At 48.9% G+C, this 8,340-nt stretch overlaps 1 long non-coding RNA gene across 5 annotated transcripts; it reads left to right on the forward strand.

Moving 5' to 3' along the window:
• Positions 1-360: 360 nt before the first annotated feature.
• Positions 361-2,268, forward strand: LOC100825217. Of its 5 annotated transcripts, none has more exons than XR_002965702.1 (3): positions 361-784; positions 1,086-1,166; positions 1,390-2,268. It is a non-coding gene; the product is annotated as an uncharacterized LOC100825217 (long non-coding RNA). The 5 variants fall into 5 exon arrangements; XR_002965699.1 differs by having other exon boundaries at positions 363-784; positions 868-1,166; XR_002965698.1 differs by having other exon boundaries at positions 363-784; positions 868-2,268.
• The last annotated feature ends 6,072 nt before the right edge of the window (positions 2,269-8,340 follow it).

The raw sequence follows: 8,340 nt of genomic DNA on the forward strand, positions 1-8,340 counted from the left end.
GATCCATGAAACTTATCTTCATGCAATGAGCATGGGTTAACTAGAGCGACGCAGTTGGTGCGGCTCCAGACTCTATAGATGGAATCCACGAGGCTTATTGTTATGTGAATGAGCACAAACAACTTAGGTGACGCAGCTGGTGCGACTCAATTCACTACAACACGGTACAGAATTTCCGACTGACGTTGGTCGGAAAAAGTCAGTATATGTCTACGGACTGTTGGTCGGAAAAATTGTCTACGGACTGTTGGTCGGTAATAAAGCCATACGACGACATAATATCGGGAATGAGAAAATATTTGCAATCAGACAGTTGGTCGGCAATACCACGCGTGTCAAATAGTCGGTCGGTGAATAATGCCGACCAACGCTTGGTCGGGCCATCTGGCATGCAAAATCTTTTGAGCGCCCCTTCTTTGCTCGGCCCGGGAAAAATTTGGCTCTCAGATTTTCCGAAATCCCCACCCCAAGTCCCTTCGGACCATTCCACCACGCGCATTGCCCTAGATTTTTCCTTTCTCCCCCACGGCGCCGCCACTCTCCACCTCCGCCCCCACGCCGCCGCTCATCTCCACCGTCGCCCCCACACGCGGCCTACTTCTACCACGGGCCACCGTGCCACCACATGTGCTCGACCGCCGCCGCCCCCATCGTTCCTCTCCACCGCAGTCCGCGTCCTGCCTCTCACCGCTGCTACTCTTCCTCCCTGCCGCCACAAGAGTTGGACCACCACCCCGCCCTTTCCCCTCCTTGAGGTGGTTGTTCGCCATCCCAATTCCCTCAGGTGAATCTCTCTCTCCCCCTCCCTCTCTCTCCCCTACGATTGATTTTGCATGATGATACGTAACTTCAATGGTGCTCTGCTAGGGCTGGGGTCGTGTGCTGGGAATGGGTGTTGGTGGGGTGTTTGTGAAGCAACTGGGGGATGAAGGGATCTAGATAAGATTCTTGATGAACTGAATAATTTCGCTCTTCTTTGTTTTGGGCAGAGAGCCATTATTAGCCCATGTCCAGCAAATGTTTGTTGAAATGCTTGAACAACCAAAAAACTTCATTCTTGCATGATTTTTTATCCGCCTCTTCAGGAAAATGAATGCTAATGAAGCCATTTTATGTTTCTCGGTGTCATCTTGACAGAAATTGAGCAGATAATGAAAAGAAGTGATGTAAGCAGACCCCTTTCTTTTGTATTATTCTGGAGTATAGCTATTTCTGGTTGCATACTAGTATTTTTCTCCTGCAAATTCTTCAGCTCATATTTTAGAATATAGTGCTTTCTTCTCCACCAAAGTCTATTGTGTACTCATGTTCAGTATTTGTTTTGACTTGATAATAGTAGAAAGGAAAGACAGCAGTAAGGATACTAATTGTGGTAATTTTTTTCTTCAGGAGGCAACAACACGGGCATCTTCTTTGTGAGACCATCTACTACCTCCATGTGTTTCTGGTTATGTTATTGTTGTAGCAAGAGTTACTATGGAATCACTAGTAATTAAGTGATGATTTTTGCAGGAGTTACTATGGTACAGAACAATACTTGAGTATATATTTTTGCAGGAGTTACTATGGTTCAGAACAATACTTGAGTACAGAACAATACTTCTGTTTGCCATGTAACCACTTTCATGCACTTTGATAGACTAATGTATCCATGTCATGCAATTTGCTTTGTAATGACTGATCAATTCCTTTAGTTCTGATGGGTCTACTTGTTCTGTACAGCTAGAAAATGTGGTTAGTTTCTCAAAAAAAAGAAAATGTGGTTAGTAGAAAATGCACGGCTACTGTTCTGTAGAAGTACATTAATTAGTACAAAAAAAGAGAGTAGCATCTTTTGAAAGTAAAATAATTAAGTAGTTCTGCTACTATTATGTTTTTGTTGGATTCGTTTATTAGTGTTGATTAATATGCTTATGTGCTAATCATTAATGTCCTCCAACTTCTAACTTATTATTTTTCTTTGTTATTAGTTTTGTAGATCCAACAGACTATGATCTATCGAGACATGTTTGTCTTTTGTAGGAAGGAAATACACAAGAGAACATAGTAGCCGGTGGTTCACATCAAGATTGCACAATGGAGGATTGATGTTGGAGATGAAGCTTTTAGCTATCATTTTGTAAAACCGGATCAGTATGAACTTACAGTCCCTAGTTTTTGCTCTATCTTGGTAGTAGTGAACTTAGATGATGTTTCATGCACAGTTTGTAAATGCAATGAATTAATGTACCATATTATCAGTTGATTTAATAATATGCATGTTGTTAATTGGTGGATTTTGGATGGACAGAATCGTCAAATAGTTGATTTGCAAAGCACCTTGTAAAGGCAATTGGCAGAAAGCCTACCATATGATATGTAGGAGTTGGTCGGCAAAATTAATGCCGTCAGATTGTTGGTCAGCAAAGAGTGTTGACAAAGTCAACATACAGTTGGTCGGCAAAGCACGTACCATCAGACCGTTGGTCGGTAATGAGTAGTCGGTCGGGAAAGAGAGGTCTGTCGGGATAAAAAATGTTGGTCGGGAAAGATTTCTTAGTGCCGACAAACAGTCGGTCGGGAAAAGAATGTTGGTCGGGAATGACCTTTGCTGACAGGACTTTCGGTGACAGACAATGTCGATCGGGAAAACCCATTCCCGACCAACATTTTGTTGATGAATGTCCTTTTCCCGACCAACTTGTCTATCGGAGATTCTGTACCGTGGTGTAGTGATTGTGTCGACTATATGAAATCGACTGTTTTATGTCAAGATCGTTACCCTGCTTTTACTATTGTAAGTAAAAAATAAACAATAGTTGACTGTATGAAGTCTTTAACCAATATAAACCAACGGTTGGTTAGTTAGCGACTTGAATGAGAGTCTTTATATTCACAGTCGAGACTCAAGATGAGTCTAAACATCTTTTATGGTAAACTCCATCATCCTGTATGAAAGATAGTTTCGAGTCATGATATTCGAGTCAGACTTTGTCATTGATGACGTACCTGTTTAAGGTGAAGAGCCGTTTGGTCAGCCGATGTGGCTGGATGCTTAGCCTAGCCTGACAGCTAGGCGCACTGTTGACGTGCGTCAGTGGGAAAACGATCACACTTCGCGCAGTAAATAAGGCATAATGATTTCATCGATTCTTGCGCCCGAAAATGTAGGTGGTCGTTTCTGTTTTCACCGCTTCGTATCCTGATCGATGTGGGACACGTGGCCAAGATAAGGATCTTGCGGCCCGGATTCTTCGCCAGGATTCGGCTTATATAAAGAGGAGGGTGGAAAGGGAATGCCTTTTTACCCTTCTTCTTCCTCGCGACCCAAGCTCAAGCGTTCAAGCTCTCTGCCTCCATAGCCAAAGACTTTTCGCGAGTTTCCCCAGCGACCAAGAAGCTCACACCATCCGGAGATGGGTAAGACCAAGGCCACGAGTTCGAAGACCGACGCCGGCAAGGGAGATGCTTGCGAGGGAGCCATCCCCTGGCCGGGCGTGGTTGACCATCGCTTCAAGATCCTCGAACTTCAGGATGAAGGCTTACTGCTGGGCGGCCCTGACGGGGTTCGCTTCCCGGCAAAGGAGTAGTACCCGCGACCTCTGCTAGGTGAGCGGGTTATCTTCATCGACTACGTGTTGCGGGGGCTTTCTTTCCCCCTTCATGCATGTCTTTTTCCGTGCCATGATGCTAGCCTATGGGCTGCAGCTACACGATCTCCCCCCAACTCTTATTTGCATGTCGCATGCTTCATCACGCCGTGTGAATGTTTCTTGGGGGAAAGCCCAAATTGGGGGCTCTGGAAGCGGATATTTATGATCAAAGGCCAGAAGGCGGACGCTGTTGGGAGCGTCAACTTCCAGGTGAGATCCGACGCCAAATACTTCTCCCTCCAACAGCGCGAATCTGTGCAAAGCTGGAGGTCGAAGTGGTTCTATGTCTAAGATGACGCCTCGGGTGCCGACCCGAGTCTTCCTGCCTTTTCAATCAAGAAGGTAAAGAAGACATCGGCATGGAGCCATGAATTGTCGCCTGCAGAGGAGTCGGAGGCGGCCTCCCTGATGGCTAGGATGCACTCCCTTATGGGGCAGGGGCTGACAGGTGTTCACCTGATGGCTCTGTTCCTTAGGATGAGGATCCAGCCGCTGCAGGCTCGCGTTCACCCAATGTGGTCCTACGAAGGACTCGCAGATCCCACTCGAGTGAACGCAGAAGAACTATCGTCAGACGAAGTGGAGTCGCGGGTGCGAAGGTCGACGAACCTGACCGGCGCGGCTCCATGCAAGATTGACTCGCCAGTAATCCCTTATGGCCCTGACAGGCCGAGGGAAGAGGTATTCTATATTTCAATTGCTTTAATTTTGCATTTATATTTTGTTGACCAGTTTGCTGATCACAGGGACTCGAAGATCCTTTGAGTCAGCCTCCCCCTGCTGGGGAGGAAGAACTGGCTGACGAGACCTCGGAGTCGCCGGACCAGGTAAGCGACTCCGAGACTGAAGAAGTTGCCTGGAGACGAGGAGGAAACGCAGCAGGGAGTCGAACCCGAAGTCTAGTGACCAGTCGACGGGAGTCGAAGGTCCACCTGCTGCAACGTCGTCTCCTCCTCCTTCAGCTAAGAAGACCAAGACAGGCGGACCAGCGCCTGTCCGACGATTTGGCCTTCTTGGCCGAGTCACCCAGACCAGGTATGTGGTCTTTCGGGTAGTTCTTAAATATTGCAGTTTGATTTCTGAACTAGGAAATTTCTTTTGTCAGTTCCGTGGTCTCGGGTGACCAACCAACGACCCAGGCTATTGAGCCCACAGGGTCAAACCCGAAAGCTTCGGGTCCCTCAATCGTCATTGAGACGGTTGAGGCTCAGGTAGCAATGCCTGAGGCACCTTCTCTAGCGAGTGGGGAACATCAACTCCAAGGGTTGCCCCACTCATCGACTCGCTTGGAGAGTAGCGGAGCCGAAAGGGCTCCCCCTGCTTCAGCTTGCCATGTAAGTTTCGAACTCTTTTGTTAATTTTTTTTGTTCTCCCGGTGGGATTATGAGTCAGATGCTGACGCGATCATGGTCACAGCCGATCATCCGCTCCATAACGGAGTTTGTTGATCGCTGTGAGGAGGCAGTGGCTGAGCGAGATTAGCTTCGCCGAGAATTGGAGCGAATCCAACAAGAGCTAAGATCTGCTCGAGGTAATACCTCCGACTCAATCTTTATTTGAGTCAAAAAACTATTATATCTTATTGTTTGTCGTGTAGATATCCTTTCTCAGGCTAACTCCCTCAAAGATGCCGCCGAGCTTCAGTCCAAGAATTTGGAGAAAAAGCTTGCTGATCTGGCCAGGGAGTCAGCAGAGAAGTTAGAGGCTGAAAAACGCCTCGCCCAGGAAGCTTCAGACGTCATTCTCGCCAAGGAGGCCGAGATGGAGAAGACGCGAGCCGTGCGACTCAGCGGAGTCGTCGGCCTCCTTGGAAAACCGTGGAGTCGTCGGCTCCTATGGAGGTTCCTTCCTTGGACAAGGCTCGAAGTGAACTGGAGTTCCTGCGTCGACGTCTCCAAGAAGCCGAAACCCGAGCCAAGGACTCGACGATGCAGAGTTGGAGAACCTTGGGCGAGTTGCAGATCGCCAAGACCAAACTGAAGGCGGCTGCTGCCCGCGAAGACTTTATCTTCGAGGAGCTTCGCGGGCTGAGTTCTTAGCTTCAATGTGAGTCGCCGCATCCTTTTTGCTTGACCTTTTTATATTTGTACTTTATTCTCATGCATGAGTTGTCTGCAGATGTGCAAACCGACCCGCGAGCCGAGCAAGATCGGGTGAACAGTGCCCTGAATGCTCGTCAAAGATCGATCGATCATCATTTTGGTTTGATCGAGCAAGGGGTCATGACCTGATGCTGCTGCGGGACCGCATAGACCAGAACAAAACCTTCTTCGACTCGCACTTAAAAACTCTAAAGGCGATTCATCAGGCATTCTAGCCCTTGGAGGAGGTGCCCTAGGAGCTGAGTAAGCTGACCCGAAAGCTTGGGCAAGATAGCATCTTCTGGGAGTTGATGTACCGTCAGCTGGTCAGGGGAGCGAAGATAGCCCTGGCGTTTGTTCGGATCCAGCACCCTCGGCTCGACCTCAGCCGAATCTCTGAGCTTCCCATCGACCCTGACGATGAGATCGACATGCGACCGCATTTCCAGGCTGTGTACGCGCATGCGGCGAGGATCATCGGCTGGCGATATTGGAACGAAGAAGACCTTATATCTTGACAGCAATCACAACGTCGACTGCCGAGCCCACCGTAGATAGCAGTAGAATAGATTCTACCTGGTGCGCGACCAGCGCTCCAGGTGGGAGTAGCCCCCGAGTCTGGTGACGACTGTTTGGAGGGGTGACCGGAGTCAAGTTATGTACTCAAGGATTTGCTTAATCGGGGGTTGTTTTTTTTGTGGAAAGAACTTTTGTATAACTATAATTACATCTGAGTGTAAATTTGAACCCGGAGACTCCCGGTGGGAGTGATTCTGGAATCTTTATCCTTCGTTGAATCTTGCAAGTGTGGAGACACAAGTAATATCTACCGGGTGCGCGACCAGCGCTCCCAGTGGGAGTAGCCCCTGGGTCTAGGGTCGACTACGAGTAGTCGAGCGCGGACCCAAGTGAATTTTTCCTTGAGTATTCCTCCATTTACTTGCTCAAAACAGGTCGAGACCTCAATGTAAGTCTTCTTAGATAGGCGTTGCTGCCATGTGTTTTCTAGGCGAGGACTCCGCTAAATTGGACGCAGCTTGGGTGTGTCCAAGATAGGGTTCAGAATCGATTGAACGCAGCCCCCGAGTGTCGGGTGCGTTCAAGGCAAGCATTTAGAGTCGATTGGACGCAGCCCCCGAGTGTCAGGTGCGTCCAAAACAAGCATTAGAGTCGATTGGACGCAGCCCCCGAGTGTCGGGTGCGTCCAAGACAAGCATTAGAGTCGATTGGACGCAGCCCCCGAGTGTCGGGTGCGTCCAAGACAAGCATTAGAGTCGATTGGACGCAGCCCCCGAGTGTCGGGTGTGTCCAAGACAAGCATTAGAGTCGATTGGACGCAGCCCCCGAGTGTCGGGTGCGTCCAAGACAAGCAGTTTTTGGGTCCATCCTGCTGCATGGGCGAGAGCTGAATATTGTGCTTTGCGCCGTGTGGCTTGCAATAAGATGTTATAGCAAGCACGGGCGAAGCCCCCAAGCAGGTGGCGAGCCCAAAAAACGAGTAAAAGACCTCTGAGTAGAGAAGGTTGAAAGCTTTATTAAGTACCGAAGAACACAATTGGAATCGAAACCATTGTAGTCTAAGGATGCTAAAAAAGTTTTAAGAAAGAGGAAAAACGTTGGAAAAAATTTAGGCATAGAATCGTTGTAATTGCGCGACGTTCCAAGGCCTGCTATAGGTGACGCCACTCTTCATGTCTTTGATATAGTAAGCACCTCTCGGAATCACCTTGGTGACCACGTAGGGTCCCTCCCAAGGTGATTGGAGCTTGTGATGACCCTTTTGCTTGAGTCGCAGTACACCTTCAACGAAGGAGCGGCTGCGCAACCGACGGCTGTGGTAGTTACGCAGGCTCTGCTGATAGACTGTTGCTCGGGCGAGCGCAACGTCGTGAGCTTCGTCGACTACGTCGAGGGCATCTTCCATTGGCATGTCAACTTCCAGTCCAGAGTACGCCGTGACTCGGGGTGCGTTTAACCGGACGTCAGATGGTAGTACTGTTTCAGCGCCGTACACCATGAAGAACGGCATGAATTTGGTGCAGCCATTTGGAGTTGTCCGCAGGCTCTAAAGTACGGTGGGCAGTTCTTCGACCCATGCTCCAACTGCGCGATGTAGGGGAGTCATGAGCCATTTTTTGATGCCGACTGTGAGCAGGCCGTTCGCCTTTTCGACCTGCCCATTAGTCTGTGGATGCGCCACTGCTGCATAATTGAGGTGGAACCCCATCTTTTCGCAGAAGTCTTGGAACTCGTTAGAAAGGAAGTTCGACCCGTTGTCGGTGATAATGCTGTGAGAAACCCCGAAGCGGAATATGATGGAGCGGAAACGCATCGGCAGTCGTTCCCATGGCGTTTGTGATGGGCATGGCCTCAATCCACTTGGTGAACTTGTCGATAGCGACAAGCAAGAAATGACCTCCTTCTTTTGATCGTTGAAGTAGTCCGACCATGTCGAGTCCTTATTGAGCAAAAGGCCAAGCCAATGGTATTGTTTTGAGTTCTGAGCCCGGGGCATGTGGCTTAGTTGCGAACATCTGACAGGCCACGCATCGTGTGACGATGTCAGCAGCGTCCTACATCATTGTCAGCCAGTAGAACCCGGCTCGAAATGCTTTTGCCGCGATAGC

The sequence above is a fragment of the Brachypodium distachyon genome, chromosome 3 (genome assembly GCF_000005505.3).
Source record: "Brachypodium distachyon strain Bd21 chromosome 3, Brachypodium_distachyon_v3.0, whole genome shotgun sequence".
Lineage (NCBI taxonomy): Eukaryota > Viridiplantae > Streptophyta > Magnoliopsida > Poales > Poaceae > Brachypodium > Brachypodium distachyon.